The following is a 12601-nucleotide window of genomic DNA, read 5'->3' as shown; positions in this document are numbered from 1 at the left end:
GGGAATCCCCGACCGTGCAGGAGTGAGACGGGGCCTTTCTTGGAGCTGAGACCTGGGGCCCGAGTGAAAAGGGCGTGGCGAGACGGGCTTAGAGCCGCACTGAAAACGACTGTCGTGCAGCTGGGACGCTGAAGCTGGCCGATACGGGGTGAGGAGGAGGGTTTATACCTACCTGCAGGCCCTTTGCTGTCCTGGCATCGCTCTGCTGCGCAAAGGGAGATCCGGGCCGCAGGGTAGTGTACCCGGTGGGAGCGAAGTTTGTTGAGCACACCAGGCGACAATACGGATGGGGGGACCGGCCCTCCATCCTACGCTCGTGGGCGAGCCCCTGTCCTGTGATATTGGCCTACTGGCTGGACACTGGAAATTGTGCCTCGAAGGAGAGAGGTGTTGCACCTGAGGGGACTTGGAGACCTGTGTGGTCGACGAGCAGATGGCTGGAACAGACCAGTGGCACCAGCAAGGTCTACAGAGTGCCCAGAAGTGTTCAACACAATGAGTCAATAACCCTCGGATGCCTGGGGGCTGAGTGAGGTGCCACAATTTGAGTCAAGAGTGACCTATACATGCCCCATTGAGTTACACACCATCGACGGGTCATGCTGGCCGCTTGATGTGGTGAGGGTGTGGAAAATATATGTGTTGCAGTCAGCTCATTATATGTGATCACTGGCTTGGGCGGACAGTATGATGGGTTAATCCAAAACTCCCAAGGCCCAGGAATGCCCTTGCCATGCAGCTCCATCTGAGATACACCTGGAGGCGCTGAGCTTGCGCTCATTGGAGAGCACATTGCAGTCCCATTCGGGTCAATTTGAGAGGATTCTTCAGGCAATTATGAACACTAAATTGTCTCTTGAAAATAGAATAGACACAGTCTCCCAGGACCTCAACCTACTCAGGGTGGATCATCGTAACTTGGCAGAGAGTGTCGGAGTGGCTGAGACCACTCTTGGTGTTATGGACCCTTTGGTTTCTGAAACCAGAGACAGATTCAGTGATTGGACATGGAAGTGAAGGCCCTCCAGAGACGTGCAGAGGATGCCAAGGGTAGATCGCACTGCAATAATGTCCAGTTCTTGGGGTTTCCGGAGAGAGCTGAGGGGCACAATACAGAGCTATTCCTGGAGCAATGGTAATTAAAGAGGTGCTGAACAGCACACCATCAAAGTTCTTCTCCGTGGAAAGAGCACACAGAGTTCCAGGAAGCCAGCCGGCTCCGGGACTGCCTCCTCGCCCGCTGATCGCCCGTTTTCTCAATTAGGGATGCAATATTGCAATACTTCCGGAGCAAAGGCCCGATACAACATGAGGGAGCTTCTATTTGGGCCTATCGGGATTTCACGGCCAAGGTGCAGCGTCAGCGATACTCCTACATGAAGGTCAAACAACGTCTTTGTGAGCACAACATTAAATATGCCGTGATGTTCCCTGCCAGGCTCTGGGAAATTGCAGAGGATCGCACTCATGTCTTCGCTACACCAGCTGATGCTTGGACGTGGATGCACCAAAAGGTATTGCCCAATCGTCGGAGGCAGATGGGGATCGTGGTTAAAGGCTGACCTCGCCGGCTCGCAGGACACCAAGGATGCGCTCCAGAGCGCAACCTATGCGAACGCAGACAGCTGTTGAATGGTCAAAGGTGTTGAAAGAGGCGTCGCTGCACACCCATAACTCTTTCACAGCGCTCCGGATCCCCTCGGGTGGGCAAACAGATTCGGACTCTGGGGAATCTGATTCAACCGTCACGGAGGTGCCGAAGGGACCAACGATCACACCTTGGACTGCAGACGAGCTGTGACATCTGGTCAGCTCTCTTCCAGGGGAGGGGAACTCCTGCCATGTGCTCCTTGATAAAAGAATCTGGCTATATGGCCAGGACGGTGTCCGATCACTCCCCATTGCTATTAACTGTCCAGTGGGGCAGAAAACGCTCCACGATTCCCACTTGGTGCTTACAGAGTGAGGCTCTGTTGGACCAACCCTTTAGAGAAGAACTAAATACCTGTATCAGGCAGTATTGGGACTTAAACGCGGGGTCAACAGACTCGAGGGCAACGGAGTGGGATGCACAAAAGGTCGTGGTGAGGGGTCATTGTCTTTCGGCCTCATGGGGAGCGTGTCGCTCATTGCACACTGAGGTTGTTACTTTGGAAAAGGAGCTGCGGGCCCTCGAGGTGGCAGTGGCACAAACCGGGGCATCGCTGGAAACTCTCCGGGCCAAACGGGGGATGTATGAGGAGGCGGATCAATGCCTACGTCAACACGATTACAACTATCACCTGACTGTAGAGGAAATAGGCGTAGCCATAGCACAAATGGCCTGTAACAAGACCCCGGGGACGGATGGCTTGCCGATAGAGTACTATGTCACTTATGCATGGCACCTCTCGGGACACCTGTTGTCAGTGTTTGAGGAAGCGTGGACCCGCGGGATACTTCCGTTGTCCCAAACAGAGGCATTGGTTGTGGTCCTGCCCAAGCAGGGCCGTGATCCCACAGACATGAGGTCATACAGATTCTGGCTAAGATGCTGGCTAACAGATTTGCCCCTATAATACGCACCTTAATCCATGAAGATCAGAATGGATTTATGCCAAAGTGGAATACGTTCCTGAATATCCGTAGACTCTTAACTATAATTGGTGATACCCCACCTGAGGCATATGACTATGTGGCCATGTCGTTGGACATTGAGAAGGCATTTGACACGTTAGGCTGGGATTTTTTATTTGCTATCATGCATAGTATGGGTTTTAGGCCGGTCTTTATAGGCTGGGTACAGACCATTTACGCTGGACCCACAGCTAGGGTGAAAACAGGAGGAGTGGCATCGGACAGCTTTCCCATCGGCAGAGGAACTAGACAGGGATGCCCCCTATAGCCTCTATTATTTGCCATCGCAATGGAACCACTGACGATCCGACTGAGAGCACTGACCGAGCAATGGGGGATACGCCGAATGGGGACACATCATATTATCTCATTATATGCTGATGGTGCACTAATTTACCTGGGGAATGGCTGGGCGACGCTTCCTGCTGTAATGTCCCTGTTAGATGCATATGGGGAGATCTCAGGGTTGAGGGTAAACTGGACTAAGTCCTGTTTGTTCCCTTTGACTATTCTGCCCACGGAGTGAGAGAGAATGCTTCCGTGGGGAGGCTAAAGTGGTGTTATAATACATTCAAATACTTGGGTGTGCATATATATCATAAACCTGAGGACGTAAGGGATGGCAATTTGGGTCGCGCGCTGAGTTCTGTGAGGGGTTCGCTTTGGTTCTGGTGCTCGCTACCTCTGTCTCCGTTGAGCGGGGTGGCGGTTGCAAATATGTTAGTACTCTCATGGTTCCTTTATTATTTTGATGCATTGCCATTAGTAGTGCCCAGGAGCTTCTTCCATGAACTGAATAGACTGTTGTCAGCACTTATATGGGGGAATGGGAGAACACGGGTGGCACTTGATACTCTCCAACGTCTTTTGAGTGAGGGGGGGTTGGGTGCACCGAACTATGAACATTACTATGCTGCAGCAAAATTACAATGGATATTGTATTGGATACACAGGCCTCAATTGTTGGAGGAGTGGGTTAACACAGGTGGCACTTGATACTCTCCAACGTCTGTTGAGTGAGGGGGGGTTGGGTGCACCGAACTATGAACATTACTATGCTGCAGCAAAATTACAATGGATATTGTATTGGATACACAGGCCTCAATTGTTGGAGGCGATGTGGATCCGCGCACAATTGCAAGGTGTTCCTGTTTGCACGTGGCTGTCGGAACACACGGTGAAATATAACACCAGCAATTCTTTGCTGAGTGTAGCTCATGCCTGTTGGGAGCGATATGTGCAAAAGGGAGGAAAGGGCTCCCCATATTCACCTCTCATCCCCCTGACCCAGATTCCAGGTGGCACACATTTACCCGGTTCTCAATTTCTTGCCCCGTGGACGGAGGCAGGAATTGAGACAGTAGGTGACTGCTTTGACGATGGTGTCCTGATGTCATTTGAGGCCATAAGAGACCTCACCTCAGTGGGATCAGTCGCTTCATGTCGTATTACTCCATTTGTCATTTAATAAGAAGTGCATGGATGAAGGGCGACTGGGAGCCTAGTACTTCTCCCACACTACAATATTTGCTTTCAGATAATGGCCTCACAAAATTGACCACAAATTTGTATAAGGCCCTAAACGAAGGGGATGGCAACATATTGAAGATTGCAAGACAGAGATGGAACGCAGTTCTCCCAGTGCCCTTGAGACCCAGAGATTGGTTGATTGCCCTTCAGCAGGTACGGCGTGTATCGCGAAACCCCAGGTTCCGGTATACCCAATTTAATTTTGTCCACCAGACATATTTTTCTCCATCCCGTATTCAGCATGTGTACCCTGCCTCCAGCCTGAAGTGCCCCCGGTGTGGCTCCCTGGAGGCTCATTTTTACCACATGGTGTGGGAATGTGGGCCCCTCCAGACAGTATGGCATGATATAGTGGCTGACGTTACTGACATTACGGAACATTCGTTGCTACTAGATCTGAAATCTTGGTAAAGATTTATGAAAAGTTTTTGCACTCGCAAACGGTGCGAATCGCAAAAATTGGACGTTTGCGAGTGCAAAAACGAGGTCTGTGATGCATGAAAGGCATTCGCAGACCAAAAATAAGAAATCGCAAAATTAGCGATTTTTTGCTGTGCGACCTGGTTTTGTGAGTCGCATTTTGCGATTCGGTATTTCTAGTAGGAAATTGCGAGGCACAAAATGCTATTCGCAAAATCCAAATCGCAAATAGATGCAGCAAAAAATTGCAATTAGCGATTTTTTGCAGAATGGCATTATGCACATGCAAAATACCACTAAGTGAAACCAGGTGGTAACCAGGTGCAACCTATATAAAGAGGCCCAGAATGCCTCAGACTCGTGATTTTTACATCTTTTGCCACATCGGCATTCACATAAGACTGCTAGCTGGGGAGTTTGGTGAAGGATATCTACTAGGTAATGTCACTCTGTACACTGGCACATAGATGACAAACCCATGTCAGATGGCAGAGTTACTCATCACACCTTCTGTCCCTTCCAGGAGACAGTGCCTACGCAGTGCGCACCTACATGATGATGCCCTACCTCAATCCTGCAACACCAGCAGAACGGAGATACAATGCAGCACACAGGGCAACCCGCAATGTTGTGGAGCGCACATTTGGCCTGCTGAAGAGTCGCTTCCGTTGCCTCCACAAACGTGGAGGGGCACTTGTAGGAGGCTGGACTGGCTTGTAGTGAGTACCAAGGGGTACTTGCACCTTGCACCAGGCCCAGTTATCCCTTATTAGTGTATAGGGTGTCTAGCAGCATAGGCTCATAGATAATGGTAGCTTAGCAGAGCAGCTTAGGCTTATCTAGGAGACGAGTGAAGTTCCTACAGTACCACTTAGTGTCATATGCACAATATCATAAGAAAACACAATACACAGTTATACTAAAAATAAAGGTACTTTATTTTTATGACAATATGCCAAAGTATCTTAGAGTGTACCCTCAGTGAGAGGATAGGAAATATACACAAGATATATGTACACAATACCAAAAATATGCAGTATAGTCTTAGAAAACAGTGCAAACAATGTATAGTTACAATAGGATGCAATGGGGACACATAGGGATAGGGGCAACACAAACCATATACTCCAAAAGTGGAATGCGAACCACGAATGGACCCCAAACCTATGTGACCTTGTAGAGGGTCGCTGGGACTATTAGAAAATAGCTAGGGTTAGAAAAATAGCCCACCCCAAGACCCTGAAAAGTGAGTGCAAAGTGCACTGAAGTTCCCCAAAGGACAAAGAAGTCGTGATAGGGGAATAATGCAGGAAAGACACAAACCAACAATGCAAAAACGATGGATTTCCAATCTAGGGTACCTGTGGAACAAGGGGACCAAGTCCAAAAGTCACAAGCAAGTCGGAGATGGGCAGATGCCAGCTGTGGGTGCAAAGAAGCTTCTACTGGACAGAAGAAGCTGAGGTTTCTGCAGGAACGAAAAGGGCTAGAGACTTCCCCTTTGGTGGACGGATCCCTCTCACCATGGAGAGTCGTGCAGAAGTATTTTCCCGCCGAAAGAACGCCAACAAGCCTTGCTAGCTGCAAATCGTGCGGTTAGCATTTTTGGATGCTGCTGTGGCCCAGAAGGACCAGGAGGTCGCAAATTGGACCAGGAGGTAGAGGGGACGTCGAGCAAGACAAGGAGCCCTCTTAGCAGCAGGTAGCACCCGGAGAAGTGCCAGAAACAGGCACTACGAGGATGCGTGAAATGGTGCTCACCCGAAGTTACACAAAGTAGTCCCACGTCGCCGGAGACCAACTTAGAAAGTCGTGCAATGCAGGTTAGAGTGCCGTGGACCCAGGCTTGGCTGTGCACAAAGGATTTCCGCCGGAAGTGCACAGGGGCCGGAGTAGCTGCAAAAATCGCGGTTCCCAGCAATGCAGTCTGGCGTGGGGAGGCAAGGACTTACCTCCACCAAACTTGGACTGAAGAGTCACTGGACTGTGGGAGTCACTTGGACAGAGTTGCTGGATTCGAGGGACCTCGCTCATGCTGAGAGGAGACCCAAGGGACCGGTAATGCAGCTTTTTGGTGCCTGCGGTTGCAGGGGGAAGATTCCGTCGACCCACGGGAGATTTCCTCGGAGCTTCTAGTGCAGAGAGGAGGCAGACTACCCCCACAGCATGCACCACTAGGAAAACAGTTGAGAAGGCGGCAGGATCAGCGTTACAGAGTTGCAGTAGTCGTCTTTGCTACTATGTTGCAGTTTTGCAGGCTTCCAGCGCGGTCAGCAGTCGATTCCTTGGCAGAAGGTGAAGAGAGAGATGCAGAGGAACTCGGATGAGCTCTTGCATTCATTATCTAAAGTTTCCCCAGAGACAGAGACCCTAAATAGCCAGAAAAGAGGGTTTGGCTACCTAGGAGAGAGGATAGGCTAGCAACACCTGAAGGAGCCTATCACAAGGAGTCTCTGACGTCACCTGGTGGCACTGGCCACTCAGAGCAGTCCAGTGTGCCAGCAGCACCTCTGTTTCCAAGATGGCAGAGGTCTGGAGCACACTGGAGGAGCTCTGGACACCTCCCAGGGGACGTGCAGGTCAGGGGAGTGGTCACTCCACTTTCCTTTGTCCAGTTTTGCGCCAGAGCAGGGCTAAGGGGTCCCCTGAACCGGTGTAGACTGGCTTATGCAGAATTGGGCACATCTGTGCCCAAGAAAGCATTTCCAGAGGCTGGGGGAGGCTACTCCTCCCCTGCCTTCACACCATTTTCCAAAGGGAGAGGGTGTAACACCCTCTCTCAGAGGAAGTCCTTTGTTCTGCCAGCCTGGGACAAGCCTGGCTTGACCCCAGGAGGGCAGAAACCTGTCTGAGGGGTTGGCAGCAGCAGCAGCTGCAGTGAAACCCCGGGAAAGGCAGTTTGGCAGTACCAGGGTCTGTGCTACAGACCACTGGGATCATGGGATTGTGCCAACTATGCCAGGATGGCATAGAGGGGGCAATTCCATGATCATAGACATGTTACATGGCCATATTCGGAGTTACCATTGTGAAGCTACATATAGGTAGTGAGCTATATGTAGTGCACGCGTGTAATGGTGTCCCCGCACTCACAAAGTCCAGGGAATTGGCCCTGAACAATGTGGGGGCACCTTGGCTAGTGCCAGGGTGCCCTCACACTAAGTAACTTTGCACCTAACCTTTACCAGGTAAAGGTTAGACATATAGGTGACTTATAAGTTACTTATGTGCAGTGTAAAATGGCTGTGAAATAACGTGGACGTTATTTCACTCAGGCTGCAGTGGCAGGCCTGTGTAAGAATTGTCAGAGCTCCCTATGGGTGGCAAAAGAAATGCTGCAGACCATAGGGATCTCCTGGAACCCCAATACCCTGGGTACCTCAGTACCATATACTAGGGAATTATAAGGGTGTTCCAGTAAGCCAATGTAAATTGGCAAAATTGGTCACTAGCCTGTTAGTGACAATTTGAAAGAAATGAGAGAGCATAACCACTGAGCTTCTGATTAGCAGAGCCTCAGTGAGACAGTTAGTCACTACACAGGTAACACATTCAGGCACACTTATGAGCACTGGGGCCCTGGAGAACAGGGTCCCAGTGACACATACAACTAAAACAACATATATACAGTGAAAAATGGGGGTAACATGCCAGACAAGATGGTACTTGCCTACACAAACCCCCCCCAAACGAAGGACAATAAGACTAGCCATGACCTGATGAGTCTTCATTGTCTAAGTGGAAATATCTGGAGAGTCCATCTGCATTGGAGTGGCTACTTCCAGGTCTATGTTCCACTGTATAGTCCATTCCCTGTAGGGATATGGACCACCTCAACAATTTAGGATTTTCACCTTTCATTTGTTTTAGCCAAAGTAGAGGTTTGTGGTCTGTATAAACAATGAAGTGAGTGCCAAACAGGTATGGCCTCAACTTCTTCAGAGCCCAGATCACAGCAAAGGCCTGCCTCTCTATGGCAGACCAACGCTTTTCTCTAGGGGTCAACCTCCTACTAATTAAAGCAACAGGTTTATCCTGGCCCTCAGAATTAAGTTGTGATAGGACTCCCCCTACTCCTAATTCAGATGCATCAGTTTGGACATAGAATCTTTTAGATTAACAAGGGCTTTTCAGGACAGGTGCAGAGCACATGGCCTGCTTCAGCCCCTCAAAAGCTTTCTGACAGTTTGCTGTCCATAATACCTTTTTAGCCATTTTCTTGGATGTGAGGTCATTAAGAGGGGCTACAATGGAGCCATAGTTCTTAATGAACCTCCTGTAATACCTAGTGAGGCCTAGGAAGGCTCTCACCTGAGTCTGAGTAGTTGGGGGAACCCAATCTATAATAGTTTGGATTTTCCCCTGAAGTGGTGCAATCTGTTCCCCACTAACAAGGTGTCCCAGATAAACCACCTTACCCTGCCCTATCTGGCACTTTGAAGCCTTGATAGTGAGGCCTGCCTTTTGCAGGGCCTCCAAAACTTTCCATAGGTGGACCAGGTGATCATCCCAGCTGGAGCTTAAGACAGCTATATCGTCCAAATATACTGCACTGAAAGCTTCCAGCCCTTTCAGGACTGTGTTCACCAACCTCTGAAAAGTGGCAGGTGCATTTTTCAATCCAAAAGGCATTACAGTGAACTGGTAATGTCCTCCAATGGTTGAAAATGCTGTTTTAGGTTTAGCATCTTCTGATAATTTGATCTGCCAATACCCTGCAGTCAAATCAAAAGTGCTTAGATATTTTGGCAGATGCCAGTGTATCTATGAGCTCATCTGCCCTGGGTATAGGGTGAGCATCAGTTTTGGTTACCAGGTTGAGACCTCTATAGTCTTCACAAAACCGCATTTCCTTCTTTCCATCTTTGGAATGGGGTTTTGGTACAAGTACCACAGGAGAAGCCCATGGACTTTCAGAGTGCTCAACCACTCCTAGTTCTAACATTTTCTGCACCTCTTGCTTTATGCGGTCCCTGACATGGTCAGGCTGCCTATAGATCTTACTTTTGACAGGCAAGCTGTCTCCAGTATCTATAGTGTGCTCACACCAAGAAGTGGTACCTGGCACAGTAGAGAAGAGTTCAGAGAATTGATCTAGGAGATTTATGCAATGGTCTTTCTGCTCAGCAGTAAGACAATCAGCCAAAACAACACCTTCCACAAGAGCATCTTGTTCTGTGGAAGAGAAGAGATCAGGTAGAGGATCACTGTCTTCTTCCTGTCCCTCATCAGTTGCCATGAGCAGGGTGAGATCAGCCCTGTCATAGTAGGGTTTCAGGCGGTTGACATGGAGCACCCTAAGGGGACTCCTGGCAGTGCCTAAGTCAACTAAATAGGTGACTTCACCCTTTTTCTCAACAATTGTGTGGGGACCACTCCATTTATCTTGGAGTGCTCTTGGGGCCACAGGCTCCAAGACCCACACTTTCTGCCCTGGTTGGTACTGAACCAAAACAGCCTTCTGATCATGCCATTGCTTCTGGAGCTCTTGGCTGGCCTGAAGGTTTTTACTGGCCTTTTTCATATACTCAGCCATCCTTGATCTGAGGCAAGTACATAATCCACAATATCTTGCTTTGGAGCTTTTAAAGGTTGTTCCCAACCCTCCTTGACAAGTGTTAGTGGACCCCTAACAGGGTGACCAAAGAGGAGTTCAAAGGGGCTGAAGCCCACTCCTTTCTGGGGTACCTCCCTGTAGGCAAAAAGGAGGCATGGTAACAGGATATCCCATCTCCTGCGGAGTTTTTCAGGGAGACCCATAATCATGCCTTTTAGAGTTTTGTTAAATCTCTCCACCAGTCCATTTGTTTGTGGATGATAGGGTGTAGTGAATTTATAAGTTACACCACACTCCTTCCACATGGCCTTTAAGTATGCAGACATGAAATTGCTTCCCCTGTCTGATACTACTTCCTTTGGGAAGCCCACCCTGGAAAATATTCCCAGGAGGGTCCTTGCCACTGCAGGAGCTGTAGTGGTCCTTAAAGGAATTGCTTCAGGATATCTTGTGGCATGGTCCACTACCACCAAGATAAACCTATTGCTTGAAGCAGTAGGAGGGTCAAGGGGGCCAACTATGTCAACCCCTACCCTTTCAAAGGGAACCCCAACCACAGGCAGTGGAATAAGGGGTGCCTTTGGAGTGCCACCTGTCTTGCCACTGGCTTGACAGGTTTCACAGGACTTACAAAATTCCTTTGTGTCCTCGGACATCCTAGGCCAATGAAACAAGGGGACAAGTCTGTCCCAAGTTTTCATTTGTCCCAGGTGTCCAGCTAGGGGAATGTCGTGGGCTAGAGTTAGGAGGAACTTTCTGTACTCCTGAGGAATCACTAATCTCCTGGCAGCTCCAGGTTTAGGATCCCTTGCCTCAGTATGCAAGAGGTTGTCCTCCCAGTAAACTCGGTGAGAGTCACTGACATCCCCATTATCCTGTTTGACAGCTTGCTCTCTTAGACCCTCTAATGTGGGACAGGTTTGCTGTGCCACACTCAGCTCCTCTCTGGCAGGCCCCCCTTCACCCAAAAGCTCAGCAGTGTCTGCTTCAAGCTCCTCTGGTGTAGGTTCTGCACAGGGAGGGAATTCTTCTTCCTCAGAAGTTGAATCCACTGTAGAGGGAGGGATAGTAGGAAGTCGTTTGCTTCTACTAGCCCTAGCTTTAGGGAGCACTTGGTCCATTGTTCCAGGATCCAAGCTTCCCTGTCCTTTTTGCTTTTGGGCCTGAGCCCTGGTTAAAGCAAAAATATGCCCTGGGATGCCCAGCATTGCTGCATGGGCCTCCAACTCCACATCTGACCAAGCTGATGTCTCCAAATAATTTCCTAGTAGACAGTCTACAGGTAAATCTGTGGCTACCACAACTTTCTTTGGACCAGTAACCACCCCCCCCAGTTGAGATTTACAACAGCCATGGGGTGGCTAAGTGTGTTGTTGTGAGCATCGGTTACTTGGTACTGGTGACCAAGTAGGTGTTGTTCAGGGTGGACCAGTTTCTCTATGACCATAGTCACACTGGCTCCAGTGTCCCTGTAGGCCTGAACCTCAACACCATTTATTAGGGGTAGCTGCTTGTACTTATCCATATTAAGGGGACAAGCAACTAAGGTGGCTAAATCAATAGCCCCCTCAGAGACTAATGTAACCTCTGTGGTCTCCCTAACAAGACCAACCCCAACTAAGTTACCAAAAGTGAGCCCAGCTACTCCCTTGGATTGGCTATTAGTAGGTTTGCTCCCACCACCACTGCTATTAGTAGGGACACTAGGTGTAGCAGTAGGGGTTGTAGTGGTAGGAGGCTTGGTGCTTTTCTTTGGACAACTGGGATCTGTTGTCCAATGGCCTTTTATTTTACATAAATAGCACCATGGTTTCTTTTCCTTGTTTTGATTAGAAGAGGATTTGGGCCCACCACCCCCACCAGAGTGTTTTTGTGGGCCTGATGAAGACTCATTTTTAGATTTGTCCCCACCCTTGTCAGAAGACTTACCATCCTTCTTTTTGTTGCCATCTTTGTCACCCCCTGTATGAACTTTTCTGTTCACCCTTGTTCTGACCCATTTGTCTGCCTTCTTTACCAATTCTTGGGGAGAGGTCAGATCCGAGTCCACCAAGTACTGGTGCAACAAATCAGACAAACAATTATTAAGAATATGCTCTCTCAGGATCAAGTTATACAGGCTGTCATAATCAGTAACTTTACTGCCATGTAACCACCCCTCCAAGGCCTTCACTGAATGGTCAATGAAATCAACCCAGTCTTGTGAAGACTCCTTTTTGGTCTCTCTGAACTTTATCCTGTACTGTTCACTGGTTAAGCCATAACCATTCAGGAGTGCATTCTTAAGAACTTTAAAATTATTGGCATCACTTTCTTTCACAGTAAGGAGCCTATCCCTACCTTTTCCACTAAATGATAGCCATAGGATAGCAGCCCACTGCCTTTGAGGGACATCCTGTACAACACAGGCCCTCTCAAGTGCAGCAAACCACTTGTTAATGTCATCCCCCTCCTTATAAGGGGGAACTATCTTATGCA

Source organism: Pleurodeles waltl, chromosome 11, assembly GCF_031143425.1.
Source record: "Pleurodeles waltl isolate 20211129_DDA chromosome 11, aPleWal1.hap1.20221129, whole genome shotgun sequence".
NCBI lineage: Eukaryota > Metazoa > Chordata > Amphibia > Caudata > Salamandridae > Pleurodeles > Pleurodeles waltl.
The sequence above is the reverse complement of the archived record's forward strand: the minus strand, read 5'-3'. Positions refer to the sequence as shown.